This window comes from Hibiscus syriacus, unplaced genomic scaffold (genome assembly GCF_006381635.1).
Source record: "Hibiscus syriacus cultivar Baekdansim isolate YM2019G1 unplaced genomic scaffold, ASM638163v2 tig00111644_pilon, whole genome shotgun sequence".
Lineage (NCBI taxonomy): Eukaryota > Viridiplantae > Streptophyta > Magnoliopsida > Malvales > Malvaceae > Hibiscus > Hibiscus syriacus.
The window spans coordinates 794783-822560 of record NW_024063144.1 but is presented as its reverse complement, the minus strand read 5'-3'; the positions used below and the strand labels follow the sequence as shown (position 1 = coordinate 822560).

At 33.8% G+C, this 27778-nt stretch overlaps 1 pseudogene; it reads left to right on the top strand.

The window, feature by feature from the left end:
- Positions 1 to 24: 24 nt before the first annotated feature.
- LOC120166722 lies at positions 25 to 27778 on the top strand (annotated as a pseudogene).

Below are 27778 nucleotides of genomic sequence, written 5' to 3'. Positions count from 1 at the left end.
TCTCAAATCATATGGAGAGATCATTTCAAATGAAAATCTTGTGAGGAAGCTAGTCTATTCCCTCCCAAAATCGTGGCAATCAAAGAAGACGACAATCATCGAGTCTAAGATCTAACGTCCTTAACTCTTGAAGAGCTAATTGGTTCACTCCTCACTCATGAAATGATGCTTGAAGATGAGGTGGATCTTGATAAGATTAAAGAGACACCAAAGGAGAAGGAGAAGAAGAAAAACATTGGAGTTGCTCTTAAATCCACAAAAAATGAGAATGATTCGGATGAAGATGATAAGGAAATGGCATTTTTTGCCAAACGGTTCAGAAAAATGATTGCCCATAATTGAAGAGAAAGGGTCAATCAAAGAATAAGCACAAGGCTCATGTGGCTACATGGAGCGATGAAGAAGGTTCCGATGAAGAGGAACAAGAAGTAGCAAACTTGTGCTTGATGGCATTCGGGGAAGATTCTAAGGTAACCTCTAACTCATCTGATTTTGATGATTTATCCTATGATGAGTTATTAGAGGAATATAATGGGTTGGCTTCGGATTATGAGAAATTATTTTTAAAATAAAAAAATGATGTTTCAAAATTGAAAAATAAAAATAAACTCAAATTCAAAACCAACAACGATCTTGAAAGTAAAATCAAAGATTTGCAAATCAAACTAGAAGAGTTTGAAAAGAAAAATTTGGATTTGCAAAATTTACTTTCAAAGGTCAATGATGATCATCAAAAGAAAATTAATGATCTTAAAACTTCTTTTGATAAAGTTGGAACAAATCATTTTGAAAATGGAGAAAATTCAAAATCCAACTTTGTTAGAAAAAGTTTTAAAAACTACAATCATAGAGGTCCCCAAATAACCTCTAATAGAAAAATCATTAGAAGTATATGGGTTCCTAAAGAGCTCATTACTACTAAAGATAAGAATATCCTACACAAATGGATACCTAAGGGGATTAGGATTTTGGAAACTAATGAATATGGACCTAAAAGAATTTGGGTACCAAAAATTAGAAATTAATCTATGTTTGTAGGAAAAGGAGCATTGCTACAAGGCACGGGAAACAAATCCAAATTCATTGTACCTTGATAGTGGATGCTCAAGACACATGACCGGAGATAAAAACCGGTTCATTGAGCTTAACGCCAAAAATGGAGGAGAAGTGACTTTTGGTGATGATTCAAAAGGTCACATTGAAGGTATTGGTATTATTGGTAATACCTCTTCCATACAAATTAAGAATGTTTTATATATGAATGGATTAAAGCATAATCTATTGAGTATTAGTCAATTTTGTGATAAGGGATTCAATGTCATGTTTGATATTAATGGTTGTAAAGTCATTAACATTGCATCTAATCAGATTATGCTTGTTGGTCATAGAATAGGAAACATATACATGGTGCATTTAGATTCTATTGATATGACTAATTTGTGCCTAATTGCTAAGGATGAACATGATAGTTGGTTATGGCATAGGAGACTAGGACATGCTAGTATGACTGTTTTGCAACGGCTAATTCAAGGTGATTTAGTTCGAGGGTTGCCTAAGCTTAAATTTGATAATAATAAAATCTGTGATGCTTGTGCTAAAGGAAAACAAAAGCGAGTTTCTTTTAAATCCATTAATGATGTATCAACTAGTAGAGTATTACAATTGATCCATATAGATCTTTTTGGGCTAACTAGGACTACTAGTTTGGGTGGAAAACAATATGCATTTGTCTTGGTAGATGACTATTCTAGATATACTTGGGTTCTATTCTTAAGTAATAAAGATGAAGCATTAGAAAAATTCATCACATTTTCAAAAGTAATCCAAAACGATAAAGGTTACTCTATAACTAGTGTTAGGAGTGATCATGGCACTGAATTTGAAAATCTTGGATTTACTGAGTTTTGTAATTCTAATGGCATTAGTCATAATTTTTCAGCACCTAGAACCCCTCAACAAAATGGAGTTGTTGAGAGGAAAAATCGAACTTTAGAAGAAATGGCTAGAACCATGCTTTGTGAAAATAATTTGCCAAAATATTTTTGGGCGAAAGCCACAAATACCGCTCGTTATGTTGTAAATCGAGTAATGATTAGGCCTATTTTAAAGAAAACTCCATATAAAATTTTCAAAAATAAAAAGCCTAACATTAGCTATTTTCATCCTTTTGGATGTAAATGTTTTGTTTTAAACAACGGTAAAAAAACCTTGGCAAATTTGATGTTAAAAGTGATGAAGGAATTTTTCTGGGTTATTCCTTAAATTCTAAAGCTTATCGAGTATTTAATAAAAGAACTTTAGTTGTAGAAGAGTCTATACATGTTGTTTTCGATGATAATCCCCTTCCGAGGAAGGATTCTTGTGTGAATGATGATGTAGGTATTATAAATACAAATGAAGTTAGACATGACGTTGAAGAACCATCATCAAAGGAAGAAACAAAAGATGAGGTAACTCATGATCCTCTTGAGAATCCAACCATTGAAGAAAGGGAAATATCTTATCCAAGAGAGTACAACTATGTCAATGATGGTGGTATTATAGGTGATCCATCCAAAGGGGTAACAACTCAATCTTCTCTTAGAAATATTTTTAATTATGTTGCATTTATTTCATGCATAGAGCCTAAGAATATTAAAGAAGCATTAAAATATGAGCATTGGATTGTGGCTATGCAAGAAGAATTAAATCAATTTGAGAGAAGTAAAGTATGGACATTAGTTGAAAGGCCTAGTAATAAATCTACTGTAGGTACTAGATGGGTATTTAGGAATAAGCTTGATGAGAGTGGTAATATAGTGAGAAACAAGGCTAGACTTGTTGCTCAAGGGTATACTCAAGAAGAGGGCATAGACTATGATGAAACATACGCTCCCGTAGCTAGGATGGAAGCAATTAGAATGTTATTAGCATTTGCATGTTTTCATGAATTTAAATTATATCAAATGGATGTTAAAAGTGCATTTTTAAATGGTTTTATAAAAGAAGAAGTGTATGTGGAACAACCTCCAGGTTTTGAAGATTCAAAATTTCTGGTCATGTTCTTAAATTGACAAAAGCACTTTATGGTTTAAAATAAGCTCCAAGAGCTTGGTATGAAAGATTATTAAACTTTTAAATTGAAAAAGGTTTTTCAAAAAGGAAGATTGACAGTACATTGTTTTTAAAGCATAAAAGTAAAGATTTATTAGTATTTCAAATTTATGTTGATGATATAATATTTGGTTCTACTAATGATGTTCTTTGCCAAGAATTTTCTAAGCTAATGCAAAGTGAGTTTGAGATGAGCATGATGGGGGAGCTCTCATTTTTCTTGGGACTCCAAATCAAGCAAAGAAAAGATGGCATCTTCATCAATCAAGCTAAGTACGTCAAAGATATGCTCAAGAAGTTTGGACTGGAAAATGGAAAACCTCATGACACTCCAATGAGCTCTTCTACAAAGCTTGACTTGGATGAAGGAGGTAAATGTATAGATGTTAAATTATATAGGTCAATGATTGGATCTCTACTTTATCTAACTGCAAGTAGACCTGATATTATGTTTAGTGTTTGCTTATGTGCTAGATTTCAATCATGCCCTAAGGAATCACATTTACTTGCTGTTAAGAGAATCTTTAGATACCTTAAGGGCAATCCTAGTTTAGGACTTTGGTATCCTAGAGACTCTAGCTTTAGCTTGCATGCCTTTTCTGATACGGATTATGGAGGATGCAAATTAGATAGGAAAAGCACCTCCGGTACTTGCCAATTCCTTGGAAATATGTTGATTTCTTGGTTTTCAAAGAAACAAAATTGTGTTGCATTATCTACCACTGAAGCTGAATACACTTCAGCTGGTAGTTGTTGTGCACAAGTTTTATGGATGAAACAAAAACATTTTGATTATGGAATTGAAATAGGTACCATTCCTATCAAGTGTGACAATACTAGTGCTATTTGTCTCACTAAAAATCCCATCCAACACTCTAGAACTAAGCACATTGAAATAAGACATCACTTCTTTAGAGACCATGTCACTAAGGAAGATGTAGTTCTAGAATTTGTTGATACTTGCACCAATTAGCGGATATCTTTACAAAACCTTTAGACAAGGAAAGATTTTGGACACTTAGGAGAGAATTAGGTTTGACCAACCTATCTTCACTTAGTGTTTAAAATAATTTTAGCACTTTTAAGACTAAATGAAAAATGCTTAGAATAGTAATTTTTTGATTGCATTCATTGCTATTAGTTAGGGGGAGTTTATGATTCTTGATGAAAATTAACTTTATGTTCAAATATAGTTTAAAGATTAATTTGATTGTTTAAACGTAATTAATTTTCAATATATGAGTTGCCAATACCACTAGAGAAAATTAATTTAGCATTTGAGTGTTTAAAATCGGATTTTAGCATTTTGGTGCAGAGGGAATCAATACCCCCATGAGGGAACCGATTCCCCTTTTGATGGGGAACCGATTCCCCCTAGGGGAATCGATACCCCCTAGGGTTCTGGTTTTATCGGACAGAACCCTTGTTTTTGCCTCAAATCCTCTTTCTCTCTTCATGCCGTTTTTCCTCTCCATTCTCTCAAATCTCCACTTTACCTCAAAACAACATTTTTAATCGGAATTCTCTTCAAATATCATCTTCTAAACCTGCTAGCATCATTAAAATCGTGCAAACAACATCAAAATCCACTCAATCTCATCTTTCAAGGTAAATTTTTCTAAACTTTATATTTTATTGATTTTGAACATAGGACTAGTTTTAATTAGTTCTAGATAGAAATAGTGATCGGGCATTGATTGTTTAGTGATTAGAAACTAGATATTACAACTAATTTCATAAAAAAACACAAGAATTTTCCAAAAATTTTGAAAATTTTGAAATAAAAAAATTGTTTTTCAAATTATTGTGTTTTAATTGAATTATGTTGTTGTTATGAAAACTATACATATATTGTTCTTCAAAATCTTATTTTTCAATAGTTTTCAAAAACTTTGCCCGTTAGGATTGATTTAGTGAACCTTGAAATATTGAGGACTCAATTGAGTTTTGGAATTGATTGAATTGCATACATGTGTTTTCTAAATTGCAGGTTATCCATTCTATTTCGATTTCCTAAATCATGTCCAATCATCATCTAGTCGCTCACACCGTCAACCAAATCCACCTCCAAATCCTCCTCATATTCCTGAAATTCCAATTCCTAATCCTAATCCAGTTGATCCCAATCTAACTATCCAAAATTCATGCTTCAATCATTCTGGTCCTAGAAATCATCGTTTTTGGTATTATCAATATTTCGACTCTTACAAAATTAGAGAAGAACGTATCCCTTCTCGTCAAGCTATGTTAGATATTAATTTTAAATATCTTCCTCTTTTACAAGAGTGGAAATTTGATAAATTTTGTGACCTTGAACCTATAGTTTACCATCAATTTGTTCGCATCTTTTATTCTAATGTCGTTTGTGTCAAAAACCGAGCTCAAACTGAGACCATAGAAGTTCGTTCCTACCTCCTAGGACAATTCTTACATATTAACTCGGCTTACATAGCCAAGGCATTAGGATTAGATAACGATGCTATTTCAAATGAAAAACAAATTTTAGGTTCTCGTTATAAAAGAAGGGATAGTACGAGTGTCTTAGACCTTCATGAACGTTTTCTTCATCTAATGATTTCTTGGTGGTTTCGACCATCCGGAGGTCGTTATTCTACTCTTAGAGCCTTGGATCTTTTGTGGTTACATTGTTTCGAAAATAGTATTAAAATAAACCTACCTCAGATCATTTTTGCTGAAATTGTTGAAACCGTTAATCTTGTTCCTAACAAGAAACTCTGTTCATCTCTAGTTTACGGTTGCATTTTGAGTAATCTTTTTACTAAAGCTGGGCTTAGAGTTAGTCTAGATGCCTCCTTTCCTCTAAAGAAACAAATTAATATTCTTTCCTTAACGAGAGCGGGAAGGATAAAGGATAAGAAAACCGATGAATGGGTTCGATCTTCTGAAAATACTACGGGAGCTAGTTCTTCACGAGCTCCACCAGAAGGTGACGATGATCCCGAGCTTGAACAATTAATGCGAGACATCGATGAAGCCGAAGATGAGCCTAAGCAACCTGAGGAGCAAGCACAACAAACGCATCAAATGCCTCCATATTTTCAATCTTTTATGGAGACATTCGATTTCCGATATGCTACCATGGATTCGCGCTTTACTTCTATAGAGTCCCATTTATCCACAATGGGAGCTCAACAATTAGAAATCCTCTGAGAGATGCGCACAAACAACGCTTCGATGAATGAACGTATTGATGCACTCTCACATGATATGGCCGCTATGAGAGCTCGTTTTCCTCATCCCGATCCGGATGTTTGATTTTGTGTTTAGCTTTAGAACTTTGAACTAAAAGATTATTGTTTCAACATTTTGAATATTTTGGAATGTTTGATTTTGAGGATTGTTAGACTTTGGATTTGTTTGGATGTTTGAATTTATATATTTGGTTTAGTTAAATTTATTGCATCATTTACATCATGTTAGATATATGACCAATTTTGCCATATCACATTGTTTTATGAATATTGTTTATGAAACTAATGGCTAACGTTTCTCTTGATTGTGATCTTAGCAGCTTAAACTATAATCAAATTGGCTAAATGATTTCAAAAAACCTTGTTTAAAATCTTTTACGAGTCTTTTTGATTTAACAAACAGGGGGAGAAGTGTTAAATGTTTTAAATGGGAGAAGTGTTAAAGTAAGGGGGAGTAATTTTTCAAAAACGTCGTTTTTGATTTCAAAATCTTAAAATTACTAAAATGTTTTGTTATATCAAAAAGGGGTAGATTGTTGAAAACATTTTGATATTTCGATATAACAAATTAAGTTAAATGAATTTTAAGATTTTCCAAAAAGATTTTCTAAGTATATTCGATATAATTATTCGAATATCAAAATTTTACTCCAAATCTTTCAAGTGTCATTTTTAATCCTTACTCAAGTGTAAAATTAAGTTTTAATCTTAAAATAATTTCAAAACGATTTTACAAAATATTTCGAACCATTTCAAAGCCAAAAATTCCAGATTGCTCATAGGGAACCGATTCCCCCCCAAGGGGGTACCGATTCCCCCTGAATGATTTGGCTCCGAGAATTCTAGTATGCTCGGAGGGAACCGATTTCCCCTAGGGGGTACCGATTCCCCCCACTTTTCAACGGTCGAAATATTTGAATTTTACACTTAGGGAACCGATTCCCCCTATGGGGTACCGATTCCCCCACGCTCCAAGCTGTTTTATTAATTGATTTCACACTAAAACGGCTATATTATCTTCATTAATGATCCCCAACATTCATAAGTGATTCAAGGTGTATTTAAGCAAGCTTAGAAGCCAATCATGTACAAGAAACATCAAGCAACTAGAATCAAGAGAGAATCAAAGAGAAAACATCAAACCTCAAGTTTGAGCATTTCAAGCCTATTTTTCATTCAATATTCATTTTACTTTCAAGAACACTTATTGTGCTCAATTGTATTCATTCTTGAGTGTTCTTTTATTTGTTCTATAATTGTGCAAACAATCTACCTTGTGAGGATTTCCTTGTAAGTTTACAAATTTGTATTGTTCTCTTTGGGAGAGAGTGTTCTCAAGAATTTGGAGTATAATTCTTGATGGTTTGTAAGGTTACTCTTTGTCCTCAGAAGAAAGAAAAATTAGTTAATTTGTGGAAAATCCTTAGTGTGGATAGCTAAGGTAGTGGACGTAGACTTTGGTTGAGAAAGTCGAACCACTCTAAATAGCCCGGTATCGACACCCCTATGGGGAGTATCAATACTCCTGCCTGGTATCAATACTCAATGAATGAGTATCGATACCACACTTATAAAACTGCCCAATTTATGCTTGACTGAAGAAAATATTCATAATGTTCATACAATATCGATACTGTCGCTACTGGGTGCTATATTTTGGCACGAAAAATCCTATATTTCTTTACTCAAATGCCATATTGAGGTCCCCAACTGATGTTTAAGTATTTTATTGATATTAGGGGTCATAAATAGGTCTTAACACATGCTGAGACATAAAAAAATATGAATCTACCATGAAATTCTTCAAGCTTATGCAACCTATCAATTCTCATCTAAATGAGATACACATGGTGTAGGTGAGTTAGGAATTAGTTACTTGAATTTATACAATGTTGAGAAAGTAAATGGCTCAGCCTAAGGTGAGCTTCTCATTCCCTCTTGCTTGAAAGCATTCCCTAACTTTTCTCGCTACAAGAGAATCAAAACATTGGTTACTAACTGTTTTTTAGGAATTAATGAGGGTTTAAAGACACTTTCTAAAGCTAGAAACATTCGAAAATGGGTTGAAATCTTGAAATCTCTTGAACCTCACAAAAATTCGTTCTTGGATCCCATGGTGAAATAATGAAGTTGAGGGCTCAATATAAAGCTCTGAAGATGTTGAGTTCAAACATTATATTGGCTTGCTAAGAGGTATTTGAATTAAGCTAAAATTTCTACTTTTGATTTAGCTTCCAAAGGGAGAAGAAGAGAATGAATGAGAACGGAAAAAAACAAGGAAATTTTGAGAAAAAGGGAGAGGGAGACAACGTGAGATCACCCACAATTAAGAACTATTCAGCTTTTGAAATCTTTAATGGTGAAATTGTGTCCTTGGTCCATCTGACTCTAACTATAAACTAAAAACTAAAAACACCCTTTTTACTATTCATTGGGCTTAGCTCAAGCCCAAATCCATCTCAATTTGGGTCAAAACTCTTTATAAACTAAGGAAATAAATTTAAGGCCCAAATCAGGTTAGGCCAAACTTCAAACCCGAAATCTGGGCATTTATATCACCTTAAAGTCTTCTTTACTTCACCATGAACCCTTAAATCAAACCCCACAAAACAACATGCATGCAACACAAAAGTCTCCTTATCTCTCGACTCCAATCCTAGACTATTTAACTTTTGTGATGAATTGAGCTTCGATGAGAAGACCAAAAGTCTAAGGTAAAAGCTAATCACTCTCTCACTTATGTTTTGTTCGAAAAAATATGCATGCACCAATTAACACCAAAAATGGGCGAATAGAGGAAAATACCTCTAAAAAATGGTGTTGTATTGCTTTCTTAGAGTTGCTCAATGGATAACCTTTTTTAAAATGAAATTTTTCGAGTTTTATAACACATTTACAAAATATATAAAAGTAAAATGAAAGAAAATTATTATTGTTTGTTGATTTTCATTTTTCTTGTTCATGTGGTTGTTGATGAAGCACGATTAGCTGATTTGGTACTGTTAGAGGCCATCGTCGTTGCTGTAAATGCCTTGGGGACCAATGATGCATGTTTTCGTGGCCATAGAGGATGAAAGAGGGAGGGGGCCATGTAACCTATCCTAGTGCATGACTGTGAGAAACCAAACGTTTCTCATGCTCGGAGTGTCCAACCATCACGCGTATATCTCACATGGTTGAAGATCGAATGATCGAGGGTTTGACGATTGGAGCTCTATCTGTTGGGATTCAAAACCCCTGAATTAGGATAGTATGAACCCTATTCATTCCTCTAATTTGATGGTTAAGATCGTGCAACGTTAGGGTCAAGTAAGATACCCTAAAATTATTGGGCTTGAGCACGTATAGGCCTCTTATAGGCCTTTTCAAACACTGGGTTTCTCCACTGATTCTTTTAGTTGTTGGGCCTCGAACTGATTTTTGGTTTTTAATGAGTTTGGCATATTTATGGTGGGTTTGAAATTATTTTAATATTTATAAAGACTTTGGACATTAATTTGGACTTCGGAATTTTGTTTGGGTCTTTATTCAAATGATAAATAAAAAGGTATATACAATTTGGGCTTAAACAAAAAAAAAGTGATTACAGTTGCCTCTCTTTGTTTATTATTGTAGAACGAGAATGAAACAAAGATATAAAACAACATTTTGTATCTGGCTCGAACTATTAAAATTCTTGAGCTTCAAATTCTTCTCATTATGAACTCTTTGTTACTCTGTGGACAAGATTTTTATTATGAATGTGTTGCATGTTGTGAGTAATCAAAATTAGACACAAATTATGTGCAAGTATTCACAATTATACAAGTAATAAATAGTGAGCGAGTATCATTCCCACGAGAATTGGAGGAAATTACAAGTTAAGTTAAAACACGAATATTAAATTATCTAAGTATAGTTAGTATGACGGTATGCATAAATGAGAATGATGTAGTAAAATGAAATGAATACGGATGGTATCGTGGAAATGTGATTGTGAATTATGATGGATATGTGACAGTGTAGCAGAGGGAAATGTCATGGCAAGTGGAGATGTTTTTGAAATGTAACAACTGAAAATGTCAAGATAAAATGAGTTGAGAATTCAAAAATAAATAAGAAAACTTAATAATCCTCACACAAACAAGCTATTATGGGAATAAATGGTGGAGAAATTCCGTGTTGCTCAGTGGTGTATAGGGCAATCACTAGAATACTTGTTGATAGGCTGGCTACCTATTTTCCTAGCATGGTATCTCCTAACCAGTCCATATTTGTTAAGGGAAGAAGTATCGTGGATAATGTCTTGTTATCCCAGGAGGTGGTTAAGGGTTATGTTCGTCGATCTTTATCTTCTAGGTGGGCGTTGAAGGTGGATTTGCATAAGACTTTTGATAGCCTAAAATGGGGGTTTATCTTGGTTGTTTTAGAGGCCATGGGACTGGCTGAAAATTTTAGAGGCTGGATTCGGTGTTGCTTGACCATAGCCTATTTTTTCATTGCTTTTAATGGAAGCCTTGTGGGTTATTTTCGTGGAGCTAGGGAGATTAGATAGGGGATTCCCTGTCTCTTACTTGTTTAACATGTCAATGAATATTTTGTCAAAGATATTGGATGTTGCTGCTGGAAATTGTATATTTCAATTTCATCCGAAATGTAATAAGGTTAATCTCACTCACCCTTGCTTTGCTGATGACCTTATTTTTTTTTCAAGGGGACCATTAACTCAATTATTGGTATACAATGTGTCTTGGATAGATTTTATGTTATGTCTGGTTTGCGTTTAAATGTTAACAAGATTGATTCCATTCATGTGAGATATTTGGGGGTATATTTGGTTACTAGGAAATTGGCAGAAAAAGATTGTCATTGTCTTTTTGCCAAGGTGGATGAAAAATTGGGGCATTTGGCTAATAAGAATTTGAGTTTTGCTAGTAGGCTGAAGTATATTCGTTCGGTCCTGTTCAACATTACAAATTACTAGTGTATGTACTTTATTCTTCCCAAATCTTTGATGAAAATACTTGATCAGATTTGTATGTGATTTTTTTGGAAATATTTGGATATCTCTAACGTGAGTGCTTAGGTGGGATGGCATCTTGTTTGTTCTCTTAAAACTGCAGGTGGTATTGGTTTGAAGGAGCTGGGAAGCTAGAATAAAGCTTGTCATTTCCAGTTGATCAAGAAGATCCTAAAGAATGAGGGCTCTTTGTGGGTTGCATGGGTTCATGCTTATGTTTGAAGGGCCATGACTTATGGTGTATGGCGTCTAAGGGATATATGAGTTGGTGTTTACGGAATCTGTTCTATTTGCGTGATGAGGCTCGTCCTCTTTTTCTTGCTTCTGCTAACTCGAATATTTTGAGCACTAGGAGATTCTGGATGAATATTATATTCAAGAGGGATAGAGTTTCATGGCATAGACTGGTTTGGTTTCCATTCCATGTGCCGAAGCATGCTATCATTTTTGGTTGGCCATTTTGGGGAGGCTTAACACAAGGGATCACCTCATTCATTTTCTCATGATGGTTGATGAGATATGCATGTTTTGTGGTGGTGGTGCTGAGACAATGGGTCACATTTTCTTTGATTGTTCCTGTTTAAAACATTTTGATGTTTCGATATAACAAATTAAATGTTTTTAGATTTCAAGATTTTATAATCATTTTTTAATATTATTCGATTAAACTATTCGAATATCAAAATATTACTCCAAGTTTTTCAAATGTCAATTTTAATCCTTACTCAAGTTTAAAAGTATGTTTTAATCTTTTAAACAAATTTACAAAGTATTTCGAGCCTTAATCGAGCCAAAAACCATTTCTTAATAAATCTCAAAACAAAGAAGACAAATCCCTCAGAGGGTACCGATTCCCCCCTAGGTGGGAACCGATTCCCCTGAATGGTTTTGGCTCCGAGAAATAACAGATTACTCGGAGGGTACCGATTCCCCCAGGGGTACCAATTCCCCCTATCTCATAATGGTCGAAATATTTGAATTTTACATTGCAAGAATCGATTCCCTATGAAGGGGTACCAATTCCCCCCACGCTCTAAGCTATTTTTTAATTGTTTTCACAAAATAACGACTCTATTGACTCCACTAATGATCCCCAATGTTCAGAATCAATTGAAGGAGTATTTAAACAAGTTTAGAAGTCATTGATCAACAAGAAGAAACCAATAAGAATCAAGAATCAAGAGATAATCAAAGAGAAAGCATCAAACCTCAAGTTTGTGCATTTTCAAGCCTATTTCATTCAATATTCATCTTTGCTTTCAAGAACACTTATTGTACTCAATTGTATCATTCTTGAGTGTTTTTTCTTTGTTCTAGAATTGTGCAAACATCTTTCCTTATGAGGATTTTCTTGTAAGTTTGCAAAATTTGTATTGTTCTCTTTGGGAGAGAGTGTTCTCAAGAATTTGGGGTATAATTCTTGAGGGATTTGTAAGATTACTCTTTGTCCTCAAAAGAAAGACAAATTAGTGAATTTTTGGAAAATCCTTAATGTGGATAGCTAAGGTAGTGGACGTAGACTTTGGTTGAGAAAGTCGAACCACTCTAAATCACTGTGCAAATATTTTCAATTTTCTGCAAAAACTTCCACCGAAATTTTTATTGCCAATTCACCCCCTCTTGGCCTATTCCGTCGATCGATTAACTCAACAATTGGTATCAGAGCCTCACTCATTTGAAGGTTTAATCGCCTCTTAAGTTAATTCGGGAAGAGTTACATCGATATTCAAGTCATCAATGGTCGGCGCTTCAAACTCCGACTTCGTTCTCGATTCAATGCTCGTCAACAAGCCTCCTTTCTTCAATGGAGCTAACTATGCTTATTGGAAGAATGAAATGATGTACTTCATTTAAGCAAGTGATATGGGAGCATGAAATATCATAGAAGATGGATACATCAAACCCTCCACTCACCCGAGATTGTGGAGTGAATGAGAGACAAGAATGTTCCAGCTCAACTCCAAAGCCATCCATATCATTTTTTGTGCTCTTGGATCGGATGAATATGGAAGAGTTTCATCCTGTACAACTGCCAAAGAAATATTGGATAAACTACAAGTTACTCATGAAGACACCAACGAGGTAAAAGAATCTAAAATTAGTCTACTAACTCATAGCTATAAAAATTTCAGGATGAAACCAGATGAAGATATAAAAGCTATGACGGATAGATTTTCCACGATTGTCAATGGTCTCAAATCATATGGAGAGATCATTCCAAATAAAAAGCTTATGAGGAAGTTGGTTTACTCACTTCCAAAATCGTGGAAATCAAAGAAGACGGCAATCATCGAGGCTAAGAACTTAAAGTCCTTAACCCTTGAAGAACAAATCGGTTCACTCCTCACTCATGAAATGATGCTTCAAGATGAGGTAGACCTCGATAAGATTGATGAGGTAGACCTCGATAAGATTGATGAGACACCAAAGGAGAAGGAGAAGAAGAATAATGGAGTTGCTCTCAAATCCACAAAAGATGAAAGTGATACAGATGAAGATGACGATGATGAGGAAATGGCATTATTTACCAAATGGTTCAGAAAATTAATGAGGCCAAACCGAGGAAGAAAATTCAAACGAAATGAAGGCTTCAAAACTGAACCAAAGGAGAAGGATCCGATCATTTGCTACGAATGCAAAAAGGCGGGGCATGTCAAATACGATTGCCCTCAATTAAAGAAAAATGGTCAATCAAAGAAGAAGCACAAGGCTCATGTAGCTACATGGAGCGATGAAGAAGGCTCTGATGAAGAGGAACAAGAAGTAGTCAACTTGTGTTTGATGGCCATCGGGGAAAACTCTAAAGTAACATCTAACTCATTCGATTCAGATGAATTATCTTATGATGAGTTATTAGAGGATTATAATGGGTTGGCTTCAGATTATAAGACTCTATTGTCAAAATACAAAAATGATATTTCAAAATTGAAAAATGAAAATAGTCTTATGTACAAAACCAACAAGGATCTTGAAAGTAAGATTAAAGAATTGCAAATCAAAATTGATGATTTTGAAAAGAAAAATTCTGATTTGCATAATTTACTTTCAAAGGTCAATGATGATCATGAAAAGAAAATTGATGATCTTAAAGCTTTTTTTGATAAAGTTGGAACAAAACGTTTTGAAAATGGAGAATGTTCAAAATGCAACTTTGTTAGAAAAAGTTTTAAAACTAGAATCATAGAGGTCCTCAACGAACCTTAAATGGAAAAATTATTAGAAGTATATGGGTTCCTAAAGAACTCATTACTACTAAAGATAAGGATATCCTACACAAATGGATACCTAAGGGGACTAGGATTTTGGAAACTAATGAATATGGACCCAAAAGAATTTGGGTACCAAAAATAAAAAATTAATCTATGTTTGTAGGAAAAGGAGCATTGCTACAAGGCACGGGAAACAAATTCAATTTCATGGTACCTTGATAGTGGATGCTCAAGACACATGACCGGAGATAAGAGCCGGTTCATAGAGCTTAATGCCAAAAATGGAGGAGAGGTGACTTTTGGTGATAATTCAAAAGGTCACATTGAAGGTATAGGTACAATAGGTAAAACATCTTCCTTAAAAATTAAAATTGTTTTATATGTGAATGGATTAAAGCATAATCTTTTGAGTAATAGTCAATTATGCGATAAGGGATTCAATTTCATATTTGAAATTAATGGTTGCAAAGTTATTGACATTGCATCTAATCAGATTATGCTTGTTGGTCATAGAATATGAAACATATATATGGTGCATTTAGATTCTATAGATATGACTAATTTATTCCTAGTTGCTAAGGAAGAGCATGATAGTTGGTTATGGCATAGAAGATTAGGACATGCTAGTATGAATGTTTTACAATGATTAATTCAAGGAGATTTAGTTCGAGGGTTGCCTAAACTAAAATTTGATAATGATAAAATCTGTGATGCTTGTGCTAAAGGAAAACAAAAGAGAACTTCTTTTAAATCCATTAATGACGTATCCACAAGTAGAGTATTATAATTGATCCATTTAGATATTTGTGGGCCATCTAGAACTACTAGCTTGGGTGGAAAACAATATGCATTTGTCTTGGTAGATGACTATTCTAGATATACTTGGGTTCTATTCTTAAGTACTAAAGATGAAGCATTAGAAAAATTCATCACATTTTTAAAAGTAATTCAAAATGAAAAAGGTTACTCTATAACTAGTGTTAGAAGTGATCATGGCACTGAATTTGAAAATCTTGGATTTACTGAATTTTGTAATTCTAATAGAATTAGCCATTCAGCACCTAGAACCCCTCAATAAAATGGAGTTGTTGAGAGGAAAAATTGAACTTTAGAAGAAATGTCTAGAACCATGCTTTGTGAAAACAATTTGCCAAAATATTTTTGGGCGGAAGCCAACAATATCGCTTGTTATGTTATTAATCGAGTAATGATTAGGCATATTTGGAAGAAAACTCCATATGAACCTTTTAAAAATAAAAAGCCTAACAATAAATATTTTCATCCTTTTGGATGTAAATGTTTTGTTTTAAACAACGTATAAATGTTTTGTTTTAAACAACGGTAAAGAAAATCTTGGCAAATTTGATGCTAAAAGTGATTAAGGATTTTTTCTGGGTTATTCCTTAAACTCTAAAGCTTATCGAGTATTTAATAAAAGAACTTTAGTTGTAGAAGAGTCTATACATGTTGTTTTCAATGATAATCCCCTTCTGAGGAAGAATTCTTGTGTGAATGATGATGTAGGTATTATAAACATAAATGACGATGAACATGACGTTGGAGAACCATCATTAAAGGAAGAAATGAAAGATGAGGAAACTCAATATCCTCTCGAGAATTCAACCATTGAAGAAAGTGAAGTTTCTTAACCAAGGGAATACAACTATGTCAAGGATGGTGAAATAATAGGTGATCCATCCAAATGGGTAACAACTCGATCTTCTCTTAGAAATATATGTAATTATTTTGCATTTATTTCATGCATAGAGCCTAAGAATATTAAAGAAGCTTTAAACGATGAACATTGGATTTTGGCTATGCAAGAAGAGTTAAATCAGTTTGAGAGAAGTAGAGTATGAACATTAGTTGAAAGGCCTAGTAATAAATCTATTGTAGGTACTAAATGGGTATTTAGGAATAAGCTTGATGAAAATGGTAATATAGTGAGAAACAATGCTAGACTTGTTGCTCAAGGGTATACTCAAGAAGAGGGCATAGACTATGATGAAACATACGCTCCCGTAGCTAGAATGGAAGCAATTAGAATTTTATTAGCATTTGCATATTTCAATGAGTTTAAATTATATCAAATGGATGTTAGAAGTGCATTTTTAAATGGTTTTATAAAAGAAGAAGTGTATGTGGAACAACCTCCTGGTTTTGAAGATTCAAAATTTCCAAATCATGTTTTTAAATTGACAAAAGCGCTTTATGGTTTAAAACAAGCTCCAAGAGCTTGGTATGAAAGATTGCCAAACCTTTTAATTAAAAAATGTTTTACAAAAGGGAAGGTTGGCACTACATTGTTTTTAAAGCATAAAGGTAAAGATCTATTAGTAGTTCAAATTTATGTTGATGATATAATACTTGGTTCTACTAATGATGTTCTTTGCCAAGAATTTTCTAAGCTAATGCAAAGTGAATTTGAGATGAGCATGATGGGAGAGCTCTCATTTTTCTTGGGACTCCAAATCAAGCAAAGAAAAGATGGCATCTTCATCAATCAAGCCAAGTATGTCAAGGATATGCTCAAGAAGTTTGGACTGGAAAACGGGAAACCTCATGCCACTCCAATGAGCTCATCTACAAAGCTTGACAAAGATGAAGGAGGTAAATGTGTGGATGTTAAATTGTATAGGTCAATGATTGGCTCTTTGTTCTATCTAACCGCAAGTAGATTGGACATTATGTTTAGTGTTTGTTTATGTGCTAGATTTCAATCATGCCCTAAGGAATCACACTTACTAGCCGTTAAGAGGATCTTTAGATACCTTAAGGACACTCCTAGTTTAGGACTTTGGTATCCTAGAGACTCTAGTTTTAGCTTGCATGCCTTCTCAGATGCGGATTATGGAGGATGCAAATTAGATAGGAAAAGCACCTCCGGTACTTGCCAATTCCTTGGAAATATGTTGATTTCTTGGTTTTCAAAGAAATAAAATTGTGTTGCATTTTTTTACCACTGAAGCGGAATACATTTCAGCCGATAGTTGTTGTGCACAAATTTTATGGATGAAACAACAATTTTTTTTATTATGGAATTGAATTAGGTATCATTCATATCAAGTGTGACAATACTAGTGCTATTTGTCTCACTAAAAATCCCATCCAACACTCTATAACTAAGCACATCTAAATTAGACATCACTTCATTAGAGACCATGTCACTAAGGAAGATGTAGTTCTAAAATTTGTTGATACTTTGCACCAATTAGCAGATATTTTTACAAAACCTTTAGACAAAGAAAGATTTTGGACACTTATGAGAGAATTAGGTTTAACTAATATATCTTCACTTAGTGTTTAAAATAATTTTTGGCACTTTTAATTAAAAGATAAACAATGCTTATAATTAACACTTTTAATTGCATTCTTGCTATTAGTTAGGGGGAGTTTATGATTCTTAGTGAAAATTAATTATATGTTCAAATAATGCTTAAAGATAGATTTGATTGATTGAACATGATTAATTTTCAATATATGAGTTGCCAATACCACTAAAGCTAATTAATTTAGCATCTTGAGTGTTTATATACAGATTTTTTATTTTTAGTGCAAGAGGAATCGATACCCCCCTTGCAGGGGAACTGATTCCCCCTTTGAGTGGGAATCGATTCCCCCCTTTAGGGAATCGATACCCCCCACGGGGTCTGGTTTATTATGCCCAAATAAACCATTTTTTCTCAAAACCCTTCATCCTCTTCTCTCTCGCCGTCCACTCCCTTTCTCTCCTCAAATCTCTACATTTCTTCAAAACAACGTTTTCTAGTCGGAATTACTTCAATTATCATCTCCTAAACCCGCTAGCATCATTAATTAAGTACGAACAAGATCAAAATCTACTCAATCTTCAATTTTCAAGGTAATTTTTCTAAACCCATTATTTTATTGATTTTGAACATAGGACTAGTTTTAATTAGTTCTAGGTTGAAATAAGTATTGGGCATTGCTTATATATTGATTTATAACTATAATCTACAACTAATTTCATCAAAAACACAAAATTGATCAAAAGTTTGAGATTTTCAAAATTAAAAAAATGATTGTTTTGTTTTTCAAATTGTTATGTTTTGATTTAATTATGTTGTTATTATGAAAACTATACTTATATTGATTTTCAAACCTTGTTTTCAAACTTCGTTTTTAAAATTGCCCATTAGGATTATTTTAGAGAACCTTGAAATATTACGAACTCAATTGAGTTTTGGGATTAATTATATTGCATACATGTGTTTAATATTGCAGGTTACCCTTTCTATTTCGATTCCTTAAGTCATGTCTCACAAACGCCCTAGGTCATCCTCTAGTCGATCAAACCAACCACCAAACCCACCTCCAAATCCACCTCCTATCCAACAAATTCCTAATCCCAATCTCGATGATCCAAATATGACCATTCGTAATTCATGCTTCAATAAACCAGGTCGTAGACAAAATCTCTTCTTTAGGTATTCTCAATATTTTGAATCCTACAAAATTCGAAAAGAAAGAATCCCATCTCTTCAAGCTATGTTAGACATAAATTTTAGATATCTTCCTACCCTACGAGAGTGGAAATTTGATAAACTCTTTGAACTCGAACCAATAGTTTATCATCAACTCGTTCGAATTTTCTATTCTAATGCCGTTTCCATTCAAAATCGGGCTAAAACCACAACCATAGGAATTCGATCCTATCTTCTAGTAAATTTCTTTTATATTAACCCGGAATACATAGCCAACACATTAAGATTAGATAATGAAGGCTTAGACAATGAAAAACAAACGGTAGGTTCTCATTATAAAAGAAGGGATAATGCGAGTGTATTAGATCTCCATGAACATTTCCTTCATCTAATGATCTCTTGGTGGTTTCGACCATCAGGAGGCAGATACTCTACTCTTCGAGCCTTGGATCTTTTGTGGATACATTGTATCCAAAATAATCTTAAAATAAATCTACCCCATATTATCTTTGCAGAAATTGTCAAAGTTGTAAACCTTGTTCCTAATAAGAAACTCTGTTCGTCTCTAGTTTACGGTTGTATTCTGAGTAATTTGTTTTCTAAAGTCGAGCTTAGGGTTGACCTTGATGCCTCTTTTCCTCTAAAAAATCAAATCAATATATTTTCCTTAACAAAATCGGGATGGAAGATAAGTGAAGAAATTGGTCAATGGGTTCGTACCAGTGAGCAAACTCCGGGAGCTAGTTCGTCATGAGATATTGACGAAGCCGATGATGAGCCGGATTAGCACGAGGAACAAGCACAACAAGAAGATCAAATGCCTCCATACTTCTGATCATTTATGGAGAATCTTGATATGAGGTTTGCATCCATCGAATCACATCTAACTGCTAACAACGAAACGATAAATCATCGTTTCGACACTTTGGACGAGAGGGTCGATGCACTTTCACGTGATGTGGCCAACATTAGGACACGTTTATCTCCTCCTGATCCACTGATGGACGATTAGACCTTGTTTCTTGCTTAGCTTTATTAGATACAACTTCGAACTTATTGCTTTAACATTTTGGATGTTTGTGAATGCTTGAATTTGTGGATGTTTAGATTTATTTTGAATATTTTGGATGATTTGAACTTATCTATATATGTGGATTTGCTTAAATTTTTCATTTTGTGCATCATTTACATCATTTTAGATATATGACCAATTTTATCATTTCACATTATTTTTGAATATTGAATTATGAAACTAATGGCTAACATCTTCTCTTGATTGTGATCTTAGCAGCTTACGCTTTATATATATATATATATATATATATCAATTGGCTTAAATTTCAAAAACCTTGTTTTAAAAATGTTTTTAGGGTCTATTTGATTTAACAAAAAGGGGGAGAAATGATAGAGTAAGGGGGAGTAATTTTTCAAAACTTAATTTCAAAAATAATTTTCAATTATAAAATCTTAAAATTACTAAAATATTTTGTTATATCAAAAAGGGAGAGATTGTTGAAAACATTTTGATGTTTCGATATAACAAATTAAATGTTTTTAGATTTCAAGATTTTATAATCATTTTTTAATATTATTCGATTAAACTATTCGAATATCAAAATATTACTCCAAGTTTTTCAAATATCAATTTTAATCCTTACTCAAGTTTAAAAGTATGTTTTAATCTTTTAAATAAATTTACAAAGTATTTCGAGCCTTAATCGAGTCAAAAACCTTTTCTTAATAAATCTCAAAACAAAGAAGACAGATCCCTCAGAGGGTACCGATTCCCCCCAATGAGGGAACCGAATCCCCCTGAATGGTTTTGGCTCTGAGAAATAACAGATTACTCGGAGGGTACCGATTACCCCCCAGGGGTACCGATTCCCCCCATCTCATAATGATAGGAATATTTGAATTTTACACTGTAGGAATCGATTCCCTATGACGGGTACCGATTCCCCCCACGCTCCAAGTTGTTTTATTAATTGTTTTCACACAATAACGGCTCTATTGATTCCACTAATGATCCCCAACGTTCATAATCAATTGAAGGAGTATTTAAGCAAGCTTAGAAGCCATTGATTAACAAGAAGAAACAATAAGAATCAAGAATCAAGAGAGAATCAAAGAGAAAGTATCAAACCTCAAGTTTGTGCATTTTCAAGCCTATTTCATTCAATATTCATCTTTGCTTTCAAGAACACTTATTGTACTCAATTGTATCATTCTTGAGTGCTCTTTCTTTGTTCTAGAATGGTGCAAACATCTTTCCTTGTGAGGATTTTCTTGTAAGTTTGCAAAATTTGTATTGTTCTCTTTGGGAGAGAGTGTTCTCAAGAATTTGGGGTATAATTCTTGAGGGATTTGTAAGGTTACTCTTTGTCCTCAAAAGAAAGACAAATTAGTGAATTTGTGGAAAATCCTTAGTGTGGATAGCTAAGGTAGTGGACGTAGACTTTGGTTGAGAAAGTCGAACCACTCTAAATCACTGTGCAAATATTTTCAATTTTCTGCAAAAGCTTCCACTGAAATTTTTATTACCAATTCACCCCCTCTTGGCCTATTCCGTCGATCGATTAACTCAATAGTTCCTTTTCTAGCTCGATTTGGAGAAGGGTCTTAGATACTTATGGATTTCAAATACCTATTGGAAATTGGGATTTTGAGTTGTGATGGGCTGTTAAGAATTTGAAAGGTAAGTTCATGATTACCTTCATTTTAAAGATTTCTTGGAATGCTCTTATTTACTTTGTTTGGCATGAAAGAAATGTCAAAATCTTTGATCATTGTGTGAGTATTGAGGATAATGTTTTTTAGTCTATTAGAGAGACTGTTAGAATTAAGGCCAAGGGTAAATGTATAGATAGAGCAGATGAGATAAATTCTTTACTTTGTACAACTTGGGGTATTCTTGAGTGAGCTCCTTGTTTTTGTTTGGTGCTCGGTTTGATGTAGCAGCTTTGCTGCATTCTTTGGGTGAGCTCCTTTGTTTTTGTTTGATGCTCGGGTTTGATGTAGTAGCTTTGTTGCATTCTTTGAATATAATAAATTTAACCTATCCAAAAAAAATTAAAATTTCGTATCTATTTATAAAAAATTAAAGTTCAATATTCATTATATAACTTTTGAAAGTTTAATATCTAAAAAATTATTTTGACACAATTTAGTGATTATGCAAAAAATTTATCCCACAAAATTAATGGATTAATCATGAAACGGTTCTTAATTTTTTTTTAATATTTACTTGATAAGGACAGGTGTATTTCAGTGTATTATATTAATTGTGTATTTCGATGTGCGACGTGCCTTACACACTCATTCGTTAATAATATACTAAAATTTCTATAAATATAAAAGATCTTTTTAACTATAAATTTTACATAATAAAACCGAAGTGCACATATGTTGCTGAATTGTCGTTATTATAATTAATTGATTCATGTATTTGACACGTTTGGACTTTCTAATTTTGTAATAAAATATTCTTAGGATATATATTTAATCTCAATATTAGTATTACTTTGAATATTTTTTAAAACAATTTCTGTTCAGTAATTATTACTTAGATTTTTTTTAAAATTTTAAAATAAAATCTTATTGTTTTGGAAGATAATTTGGCATGAATTCCACGAATTTTGATATAATTCAATTTGATATAGTTCCCCCCCAAAAAAAATCAGTTTTGAACTGGAATGGGTTAGACTTTTAGGGACGTGAGTGGATCGAGTTCAGGTTTAGAGTTAAAAAATATGATTTGATCTAATCCGAGAAAATAGTATATTATCTATTATATATTTAAGGATAATATTAATCTCTATATTTTCTTCAATTAGACCCCTATTTTATCTAATAAAAATATTTTTTAAATATATATTTATGCTAGCTCAAGTGAAAAAAAAATTCTTTTTAAATTAGATTTCGAGTCGAGTGGAATCTCACTAAACTCGAATTAGATGAAATTTTATATATATTTTAGGTTGAATTTGGGTCTCCCAAAACCCCCCATCTAACCCATTATCATCCCTACTTATAATGAGTTAATATAGTTTTTTGTTTAATTAATATTGTCAGTTTGGTATGAAAATGATTGATAATTTTATTTATTATTGTAATAAGCTTTTTTTTTTGTCTATTTTTGCAGTTCATATTTCTCTGTCTCTCTCTCTCTCGATTAGAGTTAACATCCCTTCTCAAGATGATGCTATTTAATTATTATGTTGATTCTATAACACTACAAATCCTGAGTTAAAAGTTTCGGGTTAATCGGGGAGAGTTTATGATAATCATATTAACTTTGTAAGAAAGCTTGCCTAAGTTGAGTTGGGTTGGACTTAGATTGAGTCCAAATGGTAATTAAAAAAAAGAGAGGCATCTTTGATGTGAGTTAAAAGTTGAAGGACCAATGATAATTTACCAATTTGTCTTTTAAAAGGTAGAATTCCTTAATTGTGGGTGAGGTCATACGGCTGAGCACGTCTTTTTCTTCCCACTCTTTTGTCACTTTTTTCTTCCTCTTTACTTCATTTCTTCTTCCAAGTAGTTTTGAACAAAGGTGATAGGTATGTGGTCTTGCAAGTCTAGAATGAAAACATCAAGGTAAAAATTGTAATTTCCTCATCCTAAGTTTTATTTTAAGCTCCTTAAATCAAGTTCTGGTTATAGTAGTCATGAGTGGGGGTTAGAAAACTATGAGTTTTCAACTCATTTTTGATAGATTCAAGCTCTACGAAGTATTCTTAACCTCATTCTAAGTTCATAGATGAGTTAATACCTCATTTTCCTTACCCATGATTAGTGAAAAAGGTTAGAAAAATCTCTAAGATCAAAGATAAAGAGAAATTAATTCTTGGTTGAGTGAGAATACTTTTCAACAACCTAGTATCAAGATAACATATTTCTAACTCTTCTATACCACTTAAGAGTTACTAGATATTTTTAGTTAGCATACACGAGTTTATGAAGTATATGAGCATATTGATGGTAGATTTCAGTTATGATATTATTCAGTATAAAAATTGACTGGTGAAAAAGGTTGGAAAAATCTCTATGACCAAAGATAAAGAGAAATTAATTCTTGGTTGAGTGAGAACACTTTCCAACAACCTAGTATCAAGATAACATATTTCTAACTCTTCTATACCACTTAATAGTTACTAGATATTTTTAGTTAGCATACACGAGTTTATGAAATATATGAGCATATTGATGGTAGATTTCAGTTATGATATTATTCAGTATAAAAATTGACTGGTGAAAATGGTTGGAAAAATCTCTAAGACCAAAGATAAAGAGAAATTAATTCTTGGTTGAGTGAGAACACTTTCCAACAACCTAGTATCAAGATAACATATTCTAACTCTTCTATACCACTTAAGAATTACTAGATGTTTTTAGTTAGCATACACGAGTTTATGAAGTATATGAGCATATTGATGATAGATTTCAGTTATGATATTATTCAGTATAAAAATTGACTGGTGAAAAAGGATGGAAAAATCTCTAAGACCAAAGATAAAGAGAAATTAATTCTTGGTTGAGTGAGAACACTTTTCAACAACCTAGTATCAAGATAACATATTTTTAACTCTTCTATACCACTTAAGAATTACTAGATGTTTTTAGTTAGCATACACGAGTTTATGAAGTATATGAGCATATTAATGATAGATTTCAGTTATGATATTATTCAGTATAAAAATTGACTTTTTATTACTCATTAATCTTACATAAGATTTAAATAATATTTGGATACCGGTTTTTGGGAAAAGTTTGTTATCAGTTTCGTGCTCAAAATAAAATATTTCTGAATTTAATACTGGTATTCGAGTAGCCTAAAACGTCATTTTCAATTCTCATCTTTAGACGTTCTGCACTCAAGGATGAAGATAAGACGAAACTATCAGATGAACCAACCACTTATGAAGGAAAGAAGATAAAACATGAAATAAATAATAAGAGAGAAGCAAAAGAAAGCAGCAAAGTACAAGTTTTACCCTTGATTTATGAACCGAAAAACAAGGGAAGAAGAAACACAGAGGGAAAAATGGCGGAGCAAGGGAAAAGATCAAAGTTATCAGCTCCAACATATCCCACAATAACTTTACCACCAAGACCAGCCATTGATGGGTTATTTCCAGCTGGTTCGGGGCTAAGTCCTTATGACGCTTGTTTCAGCTTTTTTCTCGGACCCTGATTCGTCTCAGCTTTTAGCCGGTGCCATGGCTTCACCTGGGGCTAAACTGCCTTACAATCCAATGGACGGCTCGTTTATGGAAATGGGTTTTGAAAATGGAGGTGAAAAGAACCCTGGGTTTAAGCAAAATAGACCTTTGAATTTGACTGTTGGTAACTCCCCTTTGTTCACCGTGCCTCCTGGGTTAAGCCCTTCTGGTTTGCTCACCTCTCCTGGCTTCTTTATTAAACGCCGAAGCAAAATGATGATACCGACATCTATGGATCGCGAATTCAATCCGAATTTAGACCACAGTAATCAATCCGAACAAGTTACAATGAAAGAATATAAGATTCAATGTTAATATCTAAAGCAACATTTGATCCAACAAAGGAGTTCACAATTCATCATAAAATAAGATTAATCCCTATATTACTCAGATTCGTTTTTTACTATCGAATACATGTAAATTCGGATTGAATTCGCGATCCATAGATGTCAGTATCATCATTTTGCTTCGGCGTTTAATAAAGAACTCATAGTATTATGCTGAATACAGCTATTGAATACGGAAGCTTAAAAAAGGGACGATATTCATTACAATCATAGTTTACTTTGTGACTTGTTTCCCTGTTGATCGCTGGTTAATCTAACTTTTTCTTTTGGTAATATGTGCAGAGTCCTTTCGGAATATCGCACCAGCAAGCATTGGCACAAGTTACGGCTCAAGCTGCCCTAGTCCAATCTCATGTGAGTACACAACCAGAAGTCCGGAATATCAAACTTTATCAGTAACAGCTCCTTTGGAACCATCAAAACCTTATCCATCAATTAATACTGAAGAAACATCGCAGCAGATGCCTCTTTCGGCCTCTGACCCTCAAAGTTCGGCAGTGGAATACTCAGAAGCTTCTCAATTCAATAAAAAGAGTCAGCCATCTGTTGCTGTTGATAAACCGGCTAAAGATGGATACAACTGGCGTAAGTATGGGCAGAAGCATATTAAAAGCTGCGAGTATCCACGAAGCTACTATAAACGTACACATCCGCATTGCCCCGTCAAAAAGATAGTCGAGCGATCTGCCGAGGGACAAATAACTGAAATTGTTTACAAGAGTTAAAAATCATGAAAAGCCTCAACCGAATAAGCAACCAAAGGGTGGAGGTGATGGAAACACAAATTCGCAGGATAACCTGGAACTAGGTTCTCTGGGTGTAGATGGAAATTCGAACAACTTAAGTGAAATTGTACCGGCTCATTCCATACCGGGGGAAAATCATGAATCTACTCAAGCTGTGGAATTATCTGGATTAAGTGATGGTGAGGAAGGATGTGATGAAGAGAGTCGAGAAGAAAGAGACGATGTTAAACCAAATCCAAAAAGAAGGCAAGTTTCAGATCTATTTGTAACTGACTAACTGGTCATGGAAAATTTCAGTTTCTCAATCTCCTTAGTTTAGAGAGTTTTGTGCGTTTTGACTGCAGGAATGCTGCAGGAGAAGTTGCAGTGGTGATGTCACACAAGACGGTCATGGACTCAAAAATTATAGTGCAAACAAGAAGTGAAGTTGACCTTTTAAATGATGATTATCGATGGCTCAAATACGGGCAGAAAGTTGTTAAAGGGAACCCTCATCCAAGGTACTATGGATATGGACTATATTTGCATGCTAGTATATATAAGTTTATTTGTCTACGGTTCGGATAATCACATCATGTCATGAATTCCCTTGAACATATTCTCAATATATTTTACAGCTGCCTCCCTGTTCAACATCTTCTTGATTGTCTTTGAAGCTTTTTTCTCCTGGAAAACCATTCGATCGGCAATCTTGAACTCTTCAATCATTTGAAGATAAACCAAATCTTACATATATCTTTTACTCCTGGTATAAACTTCCGACTGCTTTATAACTCCAAACTGATCGTGAAAAGTTTGATCTCATTTCAATTATGGGGCTAAATGTTATTGGTTATTTTACATTGTGGAGATAAATACTTTTGAATCATTGTTGCCTATGGTATTAGGAGTTGATCAAGTATGCCCCGTGATCCGCTTCATCTCCCTTCTAGTTATATTCGTTTTGCTTTTGAGCTGATGTATATGCAATTGCTCATTTTTCCTTTTTCTTCTTTGGGGATTATGTCTGATACATCTATTTTGTTCCCTACAGGAGCTATTACAAATGCACGAGTGCTGGATGCAAAGTTCGGAAGCACGTGGAAAGAGCTTCCTCCGACCCCTAAGCTGTCATAACAACATACGAGGGGAAACACAATCACGATGTCCCAGCGGCCAGAAACAGCAGCCACAACACGGTCAACAACAGTTTGCCTCCACCAAAACAACACGATGCGGTCTCCAAGAAGCATTCATTGCTTCAAGAGACGGAATTCGGAAAAAAAATGTCCAGGTACCAGCGGTTTTAAGGCTAAAAGAGGAGCTAGTAAGAGTGTGAGCTCTGCTACTAAAGTTATTAATCGGAAGTTTGGCTGCCGATCACTGCCGGCTAACACAGTTATGAAATGAACAAGTATATCGACAAAAAAAGGGCCGAACAATCACGAAAGGAAATCAAATGATGATAATCCAGTTTTGCATGTTGTAATTCATAAGTAATGTTGTAATGTATATTGTGTTCTTGGA